Source organism: Artemia franciscana, chromosome 10 (assembly GCF_032884065.1).
Source record: "Artemia franciscana chromosome 10, ASM3288406v1, whole genome shotgun sequence".
NCBI classification, from domain to species: domain Eukaryota; kingdom Metazoa; phylum Arthropoda; class Branchiopoda; order Anostraca; family Artemiidae; genus Artemia; species Artemia franciscana.
This window is the reverse complement of record NC_088872.1, coordinates 34,306,240-34,321,410: the sequence shown is the minus strand read 5'-3', so window position 1 is coordinate 34,321,410 and position 15,171 is coordinate 34,306,240.

Below are 15,171 nucleotides of genomic sequence, written 5' to 3'. Positions count from 1 at the left end.
GGAGGAGGTGAGCCCCTCAAATGGGTAATAATTTCTGTTTGTTTTAAGTTTTAATGCTGTTCCTTACTTCCAGCTGAAAGAACTTTTTCGTATTTATTTTTTCATTGTTTTTACTCCGTATATGAAAGGGGCTTTTCCTCCTCGACACCCCGCTCCTTACGCTAAAGTTTTTTATTGTTTTAGAAAGTAGAGTTGCGAGAAAGAATCAAACTTTAGCGCAAGGAGCGGGGTGTTGAGGAGGAAAAGCCCCTTTCATATACGGAGTAATCTCTGTTCGTTTTAAGTTTTAATGTCGTTCCTTACTTTCATTTAAAAAACTTGTTTTTTTTATTTGATTTCTGAAAGTTTTTGAATTAATGCATGTCTGATTTTGGCTCTCCGTACATAAATTATTAAAATGAAATTTGCATATTAATTCTTTTTTTTTGGCTAAATGGCTTTCTCTTAGTTTTGATCAGACGATTTTGAGAAATAATGGGTGGGGAAGGAGGTCTAGTTGCCCTCGAATTTTTCTGTTACTTAAAAAGGCAACTAGATCTTTTAATTTTTAACGAGCGTTTTTATTAGTAAAAAAAAATTACGTAACTTAAGAATTAACTTACGTAACAAACTTTTATATTCTTATATTTTTGATTATATATATGAGGGGGTTGGTCCCCTCGTTAATACCTCGCTCTTCACACTAAATCTTGTTTTATTCCAATTCTTTAAGAATGACTCCTGAATCAGAAAGGCCGTAGAATAAATAGTTGAAATTATTTAAAAAATTTTTAGCATAAAGAGCGAAGTATTTATCTCCTCCTAAATACCTCGCTCTTCATGCTAAAGTATTTTTAGAACCCCTCATATGCGTAATAATCTCTGTTCGTTTTAAGTTTTAATGCTTCTCCTTACTTTCAATTGAAAAAACTTTTTCATGTTTATATTTTCATTGTTTTTTTTTTATAGTAATGCTAGAAAGTCCTGCGCCCTTTTCATTGAATTTCTCTTCTCCCATGAAATATTCCTCCAAGGAAAGATCCTCCAATATATCCCCCTCCCCTGAACCCCACATCCAAACCAAAAAAATCCCCCTGATAACGTCGGTACACGTCCCAGTAACCATTACTGTATGTAAACATTGGTCAAAGTTTGTAACTTGCAGCCCCTCCCCCAGGGACTGTGGGGGGTAAGTCATCCCCAAAAACATAGTTATTATGGTTTTCGACTATGCGGAACAAAATGGCTATCTCAAAATTTTGATCCGTTGACTTTGGGAAAAACATGAGCGTGGGAGGGGGCCTAGGTGCCCTCCAATTTTTTGGTCACTTAAAAAGGGCACTAGAACTTTTCATTTCCGTTAGAATGAGCCCTCTTGCAACACTCTAGGACCACTTGGTCGATACGATGACCCCTGGGAAAAAAAAAACAAAAAAACAAAAAAACAAATAAACACGCACCCGTGATTTGTCTTATGGCAAAAAATACGAAATTCCACATTTTTGTAGATAGGAGCTCGAAACTTCTACAATAGGGTTCTCTGATACGCTGAATGCGATGGTGTGATTTTTGTTAAGATCCTATGACTCTTAGGGGGTGTTACCCCTTATTTTCCAAAATAATCGTAACTTTTGATGACAAAGACTAAATTTGATGAAACTTATATATTTAAAATCAGCATAAAAATCCGATTCTTTTGATATATCTTTTAGCATCGAAATTCCGTTTTTTAGAGTTTCGTTTACTATTGAGCCGGGTCGCTCCTTACTTGTCATTACGAAGTAAGTTCCATGTTGCTGTCATGCAAAAACAATTTATTTCCTAAACAACAAGACTTTCAGTCTAGAAAATAGAACAAAGACCATTTTCTTAGGGTCATACCAAGTCAGTAGTGACTTGGTAAACAAAGGCAAAACAGTTGGTGTGCAACTCCTAAGTTCCGTCCAGCTTATGTATTACAAAGAGCATGATTAATATTAAAAAGGTGCTGAAACGTTAGCATAAATAGCGTTTGGTTTGTTGAACGGCCGTTCCTCTGACATACAGAGTAAATTCTGTTGTTTTTAATATCTAACACCCCTCATAAAAAGCACTTTTCTATTTCGTTTATCTCATCGAATTCCAGTTTATCCTAAATGGCAGGGGCACTTAACCCCTCAACGCCAAATTTTTTACACTAACAAGTAACATGTGTATAATAATTGCTTAAGAACAATTTAACTCGTTTAGATGTATTTGGTTTATGCAACACAAATTCCATCTTTGACTCAATTCCCTTGAAAACACCAAAACTTTTAGCTGACCAAACCCTTCCCCTTCTTTTTCCCACAAAAAGATCAGAACCTTTCGATGCATCTCTCATTGAAATTTGAAATAGACTGACGTTAGAATTTATTTGTTACACTTCTTTTCTTCCCTCTTTAAATACCATATATGAAAACTATGTGTGCAACCTTGTAATATACTACACAAATTAAAAAGCCTCAAATTTATCCAATTATTCAAATGAAGCTTTCAAAATATTGTCTGTATGTCATTAATTTTGGATATTTTCCTTTTTTTGGATGGGATGCACCACTCCACTAGCAGTTGTCTTAAAAGACTGAGAGGTTTGTTAGACGATTTTATAAATTTTTCCGCTGATTGACCATCTTGGTGATAGCACTTTGTTCTTGTTTTACATAACATATGTTATGGTTTACAATATAGCTGAAGAAATACCTCGCTTTACTCTCTTTTGTTACTTAAAAATGAGAGTAAAGTCAAGGTTCCTGTTTGAACAAGACGTCTTCCAATATCCCCCCACTACTAGTTCAAAAGAATTAGCGTTAAAAAGGATAGAAAAACAAAATATAAACACACATTTGTGACAGTCTATCACAAACAATCTATTGTAGTCAGTTTTTTTAAATATTTATCCAACCTGCCACATTCCACTTAATCATAATAGGGAATAATAAACTTACGTCTACTAGCGTCTTCACTATTGTCACTGTGTGTTAATTCAGATTCGTCGTCAAAAGAAGAGACGGGGTCAGAACAGCTTTTGTCATAGACTCTTTGCCTAGAAATGACTAATTTGGCGACGGGTTTCATCGGAGTATTCGAAGGGTCGTAAAATGGGGACCTTGGATCTGCTGGCCAGCTTGACGATATTCGTCTTATCTTTTCACGTGGGTGACTTGGTGCATTTGCAGACTAGAAATACCCAGACAAGTTTTAGAATTTGGTTTGTACTAGGTTAAGTAGTAGTAATTTGGGACAACCAGCTTTTACAAACAAAAAATACAAAATTAGTGACAGTAAAGAAAAAGTAGAAAATTGAGAAAAATTGAAAGTCAACATATAGAAAAAATATGCTCTAAATACAACTCTAAATACCCATACTATTAAGTATATTCGGTGTAGTTTTCAATTTATTTAATCTTCTTCAAAAAATTCAAGGTTTCACACAAACATGCACGATTTTCTCGATTATCTCCAGTCTCATCTAGTAGCTCAGTCTCCCAACAATTGCTCAAAACCATTTTTCTTGATTAATGGGTCTCGGTCTTGAAAGATTGTTTTGATGCTTCAAAATTTTTAAAGAGCTTGAAACAGCGAAGTAGCTAATGACAGCTTTTTTTTGATAAAAAATTCGAGGAGAGATATTACAAGAAAAATGGAAACATACCATATATGTAATTCCACTATCTGTTCCAGCGTCCCATGGGTAGAGATTGAGTGTGCGGCTATCAACCCAGCTACAATTGCGTAAGCACAATTCAAGCGCCGAAGCTCCAACAATCCAGTCAGGAGAAGGACCTGAAATGTCATTGTACATATATTTATATTTATATATATATATATATATATATATATATATATATATATATATATATATATATATATATATATATATATATATATATATATATATATATATATATATATATATATCAAAATGCGAACTTCTTGAAAAATCCTCTCATTAGTAATGATTTTGGGATAAAAAGAGTGGTTCGGGAGTCAATCCAAATTGTTCCCAAAATAAATAATTATATTTTTTTATATAGGAACTTGGGGGAATATTCACTAAATCCTTTATACTCAAATTTAATTAAAAATAATCTAACAAAATATTTTACTCGTCCGATTTATAACAGCATTGAACCAGTTAAAAAAAGGCCAATCAGATAGCTGCCCAAAAAGCAAGATTAGCTTTAAAAATTTGTATTCAATTATTTTGTTCTGTTTCGTTTGAATGAATATATAATCTCACATTATTTTATTTATCAGTCCTCGTTTAACTTAGTTGAAATAAGGATGCTAGGGCTGTTTAAAAAAAAATCAAATATATTTTTAATTTTAATTTTCACATTTTAACGGCCCTCGGACATGGGGCCGGAATATTCACTGAGTAGAATTCCGCTGTCTTGAGAAAATTTCCCTATTGTTTCTAAGTTGTGTTTGTTTGATATGGAAAGGCAGTGTGGTCTTCGTCACTATTTGTCCTTCCTGTTTATCCTTCAAACACTCACACGCGCTAAACTAACACGTCCCCTCATTACATTTTAATTTTACTTTGTTATTTAACTGCTAATTTCGTTGTGCAGTATTTCAGTTTGCAACTCAATGTAAACTTTGTCATTTGTTGTTCTATGCCTTTTTCTTTAGTTGTTCGGAGTCATTGGTCAGATTTTTTAAATTTTGAATGCACCGTATATACTAAAAATGATACGACCACTCCTGGGGAAAATTATATAATTTTTGTTCTTTGAATGTATTATGAAAAGAGAAATCACCAATGCAACAGCACAAACACATAAAAAAAAGAGACAGAAGGAGAAAAGGAAGACTGTTTTCCTAAATTAGTGATTAATATAGACCAGCACTTGAATGAGGCCTTAACCCTACTCATCCATACATTCACATAGGTCAGTCATGCCGTCAATAAGTATAAGTCGTCATTTACCAAACAATAAAAACAATAAAGACAAATAATTCAAAGGCAACAACCCAACACAAGGGCTCATCAGGAGAATACACTTGCCTATAGGGTTTCGGCACTTTAAATTCTCTACCACGTCAAGTGTTGTGCCTACCACAGAACTTCCATGGCATCCCCTTGTCAGGTATCACCCCCAAAATACATGCCTATGAAAAAAAAACCAGCAAATGTAGAACAACCAAGTAACACCAAAACAAGCTTATCCTGTTAATATATTCCTCTTTTTAGCAACAATAGGTAAACTAAATATGATAAAATTTACCAAATCACAAATATTAACACTTTACAAGAAACCTGAATGAACTAAACAATTATAGAATTCATCTTTATCATGTGGCTATTTTGTACAAAAATCCGCTCTATTAGAAACACAATTCAAAATAAATTGCGCTGCATCATCTTTTCGCAAACCTCCGAAATTAGCCGAAGATTAGCCGAAAGTATTTCTAGATAATTCTTTTGGTATTTATTTAAAAGTTCGTTATAATGAAAACTAAATTTTTTAAATTGCCAAGTTAATTTATTTGCAGAAAAACCTCTTAATATCAATTTTTGGCTTAAGATTTTACATCTATTTATAAAATCAATATAATTACTACAAATCCTTGCGTAACGAAGTAACTGTGAGAAAAACGCCGAATATGTGATATTTGAGTGTATATTACTTTCAGGGAATGGGAAACTAATCACTTCAAAATCAAAATCATCCGTTTTATTACACATTTTAAAACTTAATTTATTATTATCAGAAATATTAATATTTAAATCTAAGAAATGATCTTCATGCCCAGAGCCATGACTAGGTTCAAGAGTAAGCTCTGATGGATATATATTTTTAGAAATATCAATGGAATCCTTACAATTTAAGGCATTTTTTTCTGGAATGAATTCAAGCGACTCATGCACAATAAACAAATAGGTTTCTTTATTCCATTGAAATTTTTCTTTGTCTTCCCCCTGTAGATTTCGTTATCCGAAATTATCACATCATCTTTAGTATCCACGACGCTTGCAAAATTACAAAAGATGGCAAATGACTACGAACAGCTAACGAAAAAGGTATGGAAACAAGAAACAGCAAAAACACATTGAATTTATATCTTAAGAGCATAGGAAACATCGGTCATTTGATTTTTACTAAAGACAATATGCACTGGAGTGTTTTTGTTTTTGAAAACAGTGGGTGTCAAATTAAAAATAAAAGAAAAATGGTTTTGTAAATCAGCAAAAAAATAAGCCATCAAACTCTAAGTAGATGTGGCTTTTCCTTATAGGTTTAGTTGTCTTTCATAATCAACAGATTATTAGTGCTTTATTTCTTTAGATGAAAAGGTCAGTTAAATTAACTAATTAGTTTTGGTTTTTACTTTCATCATTAAAATGTGGCAACTGTGAAATGGCCCTAAAAATTTAATAATTTTGAAATGACCAAAAGACAAATCTTTCCTAGAAATCGTGGTTATCAGGAATGAATAAATCTAAGATGGATCCAGAGGTAAAAATGCTTTTGCCCTGGTGCCCTTAGTAACTTAACACTGAAAAGGGGAGTTTGAGGAAGGAACAACAAAGCAAGTGGTCTTACCAAGCATGGATACTAGGGACATTAGATGATGCTTCCTGTCAACTCGGAATACTGCAGATGTTTTCCCATTTACATTGGGATACCAAAGACCTCTGGACTTGATTATGGTTCGGATATGGTCACTCTGCTAAAAACAATATAACGTTTAATTACTTTATTTATTAATACAAATAAAACGATTTTCATCTATTTGTAATTATAGTTTGTAAAATAAAATCGGTTCAATTTTGTTGGAAATTTAATATAAAAAAAAAACTTTTTTCAGTTTTGTTTTCAAAATTAAAGATTGAAATTGGCTTTAGTTTAAACCTAAAACAAATAAACGGTTTTCAAAGTGAAATTATAATATAAATCCAAGTTAAAGCGTTTTATGTTTCCATAAAACACAACACATACAAACAATATTTGCAGAAGAATTCAGCCTATATATACAAAATTATAATCTATATATATAAAATATATATATAAAAATAAGTTGTTTGTGTGTCTGCCTGACGTCATGCATGTTTTTCAACTGACGTCATTATAAGGATTGAGCATTATGCCGTCATGAATTTGTTTGTCGACTCACGTCATGTTTGTCGACTGACGAAATTACAGACCGGGATACCGGGACACAAATGACGACCGGAACACCGGGAATATAAAAGACGACCGGGACACTCAAAGAGAAATTACAGAATGGGACACCGGGACACAAATAACGACTGGGACACAGGGAATATAAATGACAAGTGGGACTGAGGGACATAACTACAAAGGGGACGCCAGGGGGTACAGGGGGGATATATAAATGACGACCGGGACACAAGGAATGTTTGATTAGCAATCACCTGTAATAAATATTTTTCCAATAAAGGTAAGAAACGAATCGAATAGTTCGTGGTAACGATCAACAGTTCGTGGTAAGGAGCTTTACAATGTCTAAGGGGCAACTCGTTTAAATAGTGAATGAAATGCTCCTAAACAGTGAAAAGAATACATTAGAAAAAAGTGGCATATTGTTTTCGCTCTAAATATATATAATTTTAACGAGTTTAAATTGACCTATTAAAAGCTACAAACTTGAGAAACTAATGATAAAAGTAGTGACGCTATAGTACTTCTGAGAACACAGTTAGGGGGTATATTATTAGAGCTACTACTCCCTAAAGACGTAATTACGCACGCCTGGATATTGCACAATGCTATAGTACACATGTTTATTGTAGTACATCTGTATATTACGTATTAGGGATTGTTTGTTTACTTGTGCAAATATTTTCTTCAGGATGTAAGTCTTTGCTATGTAATTACACGAGACCTGTTAAAGCTCAGGGTCTACTAGTCAAGAGGGGAGGCCCTGGCTCTTGCAAAAATTGATCTTGGTCCAATATTTACATCCTTGTTGTTGTTGTTGTTTAGTTGACGTTTGAGAGAATCAACTGCTCGTATACGTGCAATCCTCTTTTGAAATTTTGGCTTATGAAGTCACGTCACTTTGAAAAACACACAAATGGAATTTTGGCACAGGCCACTTCAAGACTTAAGATATCTTGAGAGAGTACTAGGACGTTGTAGATAGTGCTCTTGCTTAAATCACTGGCACTAGTATGTACATCACACCTCTATTCTGCTAATATTACTTAGAATATCTGTGAAAAGAAACATACTCAGATTTAAATAAAGCTAAAATACAAGAATAAATACGGGGTGCCTTTTAGATCTACCAGGTTTTGAAGGTTAACGACACGTAATTTGATAGATCTTACGGTTCAATTACCGCAGTGTTGAAAAAGAGTTCAAAATGTCAACACTGAGGATATTGTTCTTGGCATATTCTTTAATAATGAATGCTTTTAACTTAATTGGATTGGTGAAATGAAACCTGGAGTACTTAACTTAGCAGTAAAATTGTTGGCTAACCCTAGAATGGGACGAAATGTTTGCAAGATAAATAATATCATTGAGTAAGCTCAAGTTTGAAGAACAGTTATGCTTTGCAGCAAAAGTGAACATAATGCATATATAAAGATTATAAGACAGATTAAATTCATTAGTAAGATATATTGAAGGCAATGATCTGAATCAATGAATAAAAAAGGAGTGAGTTTGTTACCTTTTCTTGTTGGATGTTTTACTAGGGAGAAAGAAATCCTCATTCTTTGTTAATCTATAACTGATAATGAGAGTGTCATGATTAAAAATGGCTGGATTTGACAAACAAAAATCATACAGAATATAGTAACTTTGAAAAGTTGTTTGATTCTAGATGATGATCTTCAAGAGTTGTCTCTTCAAAGGAAAATATTTTGTCAAAAAATGCTCAACGATAAAATTAGAAGTGACTCTGCGTCTTTGGACAATTGCATGAAACTTATATGTCATGGATCAGATGAATTTACTCACTTTATTGACATTTTAATTGATACAAAACAAAATAACACTGGGGATGGGATTTTAAACACTACCCTAGAAATTCCTTTAAGACGGCCACTTCGCATGGCAACAACAAACACGACGAACAAGTTTTGTGGCGTCACTCGATTACTCCTCCTTCTAGAAGACATTCATTTTATTGATCGCAAATCAGTTTCCTTTAGGAAGGGAGACTTTCAACATTGAAAAAATGTTTTACACATGTCCTTTATGTTTGCATACATTGGGCGGCTGGTCATCTTGTGATGATCGTACTATTGTTGATGACTGTAATGAAAAGTGTAGATTATGCGACCCATTTAAACAGCAGAGAGGATATGCAGTGTAAATTACAGACTGTATTTCCTGTCTTGAAAATGCTTGTGACTCTCACGCTAGAGGCTTTCTCTGTTCCAATTGTCACTATGATAAATGTGATTAATCGGAAAATACTTACCCTGGCATGATTGGAAAAAATGCTAAGCGTGATTTCAGTTTATTTTTAAGACACTGGTATCTTCAAGGTTTTAAATTGTTTTGTGAGGAAAAAACCTGGTCTATAATTGAACATCCATCGCTGTTTAAAAGATGCACAGCCAGTGTAATCGTCTTTACAGCTGATGGACTACTATTAGAAATAATAAGGGTTGTTAACACTTTGAATTTTGTTAAGGAAATCCGCGAGTATACAAAAGGATTTGTATTTGGACATGTACCCAACCATATTAAATACGATGATTATTTGATTTGTATTCATGGTGCCAAATATAATAGAACAGAGTCATTGGGGGTAATTTTCCAACAAGTTTCAAATTGATTTAGCGAGATTAATGCTATACTATCCGTCAAAGGTTTGGCATACGTTCACACTAGACGCAGAGTACCCCTTTGGACAATACTCGTATCTTGTGTACCAAACAAATATAATTTAATGATATAATCAGTTTTTGCAACCATTTCATTGGTAATTAATATTCCAAATAGTTGTGAACCTCGATATAGGTATTGCATTGTCAAATCATGTGGGGAAATTTAGGATTTATCAAAGGATAAATAGTAGAGTGGAATTCCATTTACTTAAAATTTAACATTCGTCACTATTTGAAAGATGCACAGCGAATGCCCTGTCTTTACAGCTGGCAGGCTATTACAGCTGACTATTCACACTTATAACGGTATTGTTAACGCTTTTAATTTGTTCAAGAAAATCTGAGGGTATGCAATAGGATTTGTAGTTGGACATACTACTACTACTACTAATAACTCACTGCAGCACCAAGCCGCCTGAAGCCAACACCGCTATGCACGCTCTTCCTCCAGCCTAATCAATTTAAAGCTTCCCCTACCATATTAAATATGCTGATTATTTGATTTTTGTTCATGGTGGCAACTTTAATATAACAATTACATCAGGGGTAATTTCCCAATAGGTTTCACATTGATTTAGCAAGATTATTGCTATACTCTCCTACAATGGCTCAGCAAAGGTTTGCTCTAAACATACGGTGCCTGTTTAGACAATACTCATATCTTGAGTACCTGATAATTCCAATGCAATGATACCATGGATTTTTGCCGGCATTTCATGGGTTATACCTTTTTCAAATAGTTGTGAATCTCAACATAGAGATTGCATTGTTGATTGATACAGGATCCTGTAGGATTTATCAAAGGATAAATTGTAGAGTGGAATTCTATTTACTTTACACACAAGAGATGAAAAAACCAAACATTCCAAATTTATGTGGGGAATTTTTCCATGATCTATTTGCACCAGCACTTTTAAAAAAGCCAAAGCGAGTTTTGAAGGAATTTAACCATTGATAAATGATTAGTAGGTGTAAATACATGAACCCGTAGCAATTAGTCATTGATTCGTGATTGTATGTGGAACGAGCAGTCTGACATTATTTCCGCTAGCTCTTAATTTTCAATGGCCAAACCAACCGATATCAAAACCGGTTTTTGTCGTACATGACATATTGCCGAGGTGAAAGAGACGTTTACATCAGGTGCAGTGGCAACTACTTTTCACAAAGTAAAATTGGACGGAACAAATTGTAGCTTTATATCAATCTTGACATTGGGAGGCATCCATTGAGGTATATTAAATGTTTCAAATTTATTTTCCCACCCAAGCGTAAATCTTTAGTTGTCAAATCTCTAAGTATATTAGTAGTTTCAGTGTCCGTTCGATACTCATATCCAATGGCTAAACCTCTCAGTTTCTTATAGGAAATCACCATGAATTGTATGTAACTTGCACAGTTTGAATGATTTTTGCTTGTTCTCCCCAACGTTCTATTTATGTAGACATTTATTTGTCTAAATATATTTTCTAGTACACACTTTTAATAGGTTAGCTCCTCTGCAGCACTTGGTTTTTCATTGCTAGATTTTTCGTCAATCAGATGCAAATCCATAAATGTGGAAGTCAAATCTATGAAATAGTCTTCTCTAGAATAAATTGTAAATGAACATTTTCAGAGAGCGGTTGTCGTGGATATAATTGTTCATAGTAGCCATGTTTTACACTCACACTCACAGCACTCACGACATTTCGTACATTAAAAAGATTTAGAGACGAGGGGAATAAGGGACGAGATTTTTTGTGTGATAAATATGCCATTTCTAGGAAAAAGAATCCTCTTTCCAACTGACAATTTTTACTCTTGGTTTTCTTTTTTCTTCCTTGTCAATTCGCCTCTGTTTTTGTTTTTCACCTCTGACCTGAGTAGATACTGATAAGTGAAGAGGTGTTTCTTGTCCTTTTTAAACCTTTTTCGATTTGTCGTGATTTCAAACACTAGTCGACGGATCGCGCACCGGACCTGATATTTTATGAAAAATAAACTTTAAAATCCTTCCATGAGCCCCAACCATGTAGTATCGAGGACGCAAAATCCATGGCACCCGGTAAAATATATATTTTTTTGTAGCAAGGGTTAATGCAGATCAAAACAACTTAGTAAACCAATTTTCAAGACTGTAACCAGACACTGACGAACGACCCCTAGAATAGTCCATTCCATGACCCGATTGTCGTAGTCTGAGAGCAGCAAGATAGCAAACAAAAGTATTTTTTTTTCTATTAGCCCTCTCGTTACTAAACAGGTCGAAAATGACATGAAATCACAACCAAACCTTTTGTTATTGCTAAAGGATCGCCAAATCCATTTCTTAATGTCAAACAACAGAATTCCAAATAAGAAGTGTTTACTGCAATATATTGGAGCTGCTTTATATTATAGTGGTAAATGTGATCATAAGTTTTTTTAATTAAGTAACACGCTGGAGAGGGATATTGGTATTATCGACTCTCGACGTCCCGAAAAAAGTTTGCATAAAGAAATATATAATTGTCCCATGAGAAGCCGAGTTGATAGTCAGCAAAAATGACACATTCCGTGCCACTGAAGGTACCAGCACTTTACACTCGATTATAGTCTATTTAAAACAAAGAGCATAAAATAAGAACCAAGATCGCATTATTGTTGAGATGGATAGTTTCATTCTCGATGGAAAAGCTAATTTAAACCCTACCCTGTTCAATTGAACAATTAACATGAAATGCATCATTCTTACGAGCATTGATTTTTCTATTGATTGTACCCAAATATATCACAAATCGAAGGGTTATTTACTCCTATTTGTTTTAAATGTTAAATTTTTCAGTTCAGAAGTTTTGAGGTAAAATTAGTAAATAAAAGATTTGTAATCACCGACTGTCATTATTTGTGCTCTCTGAACAGCTTGCAGTAAAGCCCAGTCAAAATTTAACAGATAGCCTAAAAGACTAAGAATTTTGGGAGCCTCTTCAACAAATGCAAGATAACATCTCGTCGTTTGTTGTTTAATGTTGTTCTTCACATTCGTCCTGCAAAACTTATTTCAAGATGTTTATTTTCGCATAGGAGCGATGCCTAATTATTTACAGCGAAAGGGTTCAACAGATGAAACAAGGTGATCCAACTATTCAAAATAACTCTTAAGGCTATTATATAATAAAACGCAAAATAACAATCTCTATAGAATTTTGAAATTTAAGGTTCGAAACGTGTGAACTACCTAATACTCCTCCTAGCTAAACCAGTAGTACATATGGCGAATGCCCCATGGTACAGAGTTATTTAGTTCTGGTAAAAAAAAAAAACTTTCTATATGTTCATTGCTTGATTTTTACGAAAATCAAAAATATATGTATATATGTGTATAGTAATATAATGTATAAGCTTTAAGAATATGTTTTTGTAGTAAAGTAATTTGTATAGTAAAATTATTAAAGTTTATCTGCATAGTAAAACTCAAAAAGAGCAGATACAACAGTTTTTCAACTATAATTTAATGAAATATCTTCAACTGTTTTCGATGATTTGGAAATATTTATGCATGATTATTTTGAGAAAAATATTGGAAATAAAAACTAAAATACTCACGGATTAGAACCTGTCTAGATTTTTCTGGGGATGTTGAAGTCAATAAAAGCGATACATACACAGGGATACTTTTCTTTTGGGACGTAGAGAAATTTTATGAAATTGAAGGCAAACTATGTAAAAATATTGAAATTTGCTATAAAGATCTTAGAAATTTAGGGACGGGGAAGGCGCCACAGAGCTTGAGGCTTCCCTATTCCCTGAATCCTTACTGGGGCTTAAAAACATAAATTCGTATTCTTATATTTTATGTCCTAATTCTGATATTTCTATACGCCTTATATTCTTCTATTTTGGGATTTTTTTTTTTCCTTCAAAGAATTTATTATATCGGCTATGTAAGTTAAGCATTTGTATGTTTTTGTTACTGCTAGCTAGCTACGTTCGGATTACTGCGTACCAAGAATTTTTAATAGTTTTCATATAAAGGGAGTAATTGAGAATTGTTTTGCGTACAACAAGCTGGTTACGCAAACGAAGTTGCGCAATTGACGCATATTCTAAAGGAAACAAATTACAAATCTCATACTTGTGATGAAATATAAAATTCATAATTTTGAAGCCTATCAACCCACCCTACACTAGGGTAAGTTGATATCAATATGGGCGAAGTTGATACTTTGGCAGGGACAATTGATATGTTGAAAGGATAAGAATAAATAGGCGGTTTAAAATCAAACTGCAAATGGTTTTTATTGAGAAAAATCCATATTAAGTACAGAAAGGCAAAATTAAAAGATGACTCTTCACGTTAATTGCCTAAGTATCCTCATGTAAAATACTAATCTCAATCGTTGGGTTTTATTTCGAAATCGCTGGTGCAGTTTTACATGTGTATAGTTTTTATAGTTTCTTATCCTCTCCCAACGCAAAATTTGCCCGCCTCTTTCATACAATTAAACAAACAAAAAAGAAGTTTTTTTAAATGAAAGTAAGGAGAGACATTAAAAATTAAAACGAACAGAAATTACTCCGTTTATGAAAGGGGCTTTTCCTCCTCAACGCCCCGCTCTTTACGCTAAAGTTTGACTCTTTCTCTTAACTCTACATTTTAAAACAGGTAAAAAATCTAGCGTAAAGAGCGGGGCGTTGAGGAGAAAAATCTCCTTTCATATACGGAGTAATGTCTGTTCGTTTTAAGTTTTAATGTCGCTCCTAACTTTCATTTAAAACAAGAGCTAAGAGCTCATATGGCACTTGTGACGAGGCATGAAGAGCTAAGAGCCAAGAGATCATATGGTATGAGCTCTAACAAAATTCTATGAATCAATAGATTGATTTAAAAGGAAAATAAGAGGCTTAATGCCGGTCAGGATTTAAAATAAGAGCTCTGAGTCACGATGTCCTTCTAAATATCAAAATTCATTAAGACCCGATCACCCACTCGTATGTTATAAATACCTAATTTTTTCTAATTTTTCCTCTCCCTTTAGCCCCCCAGATGGTCGAATCTGGGAAAACGACTTTATCGAGTCAATGTGTGCGGCTCCCTGACACGCCTACCAATTTTCATCGTCCTAGCACGTCCAGAAGCACCAAACTCGCCAAATCACTGAACCCTCCCCCCAAGTCCCCCAAAGAGAGCGAACCCAGTACGGTTCCGTCAATCACGTATCAAGGAGATTTGCATATTCCATCCACCAAGATTCATCCCGATTCCTCCACTCAAAGTGTTTTCCAAGATTTCCCCCTCCAACTCACCCCAATGTCAAAAGATCTGGTCGGGATTTGAAATAAGAGCTCTGAGACATGAATTCCTTCTAAATATAAAATTTCATTAAGATCCG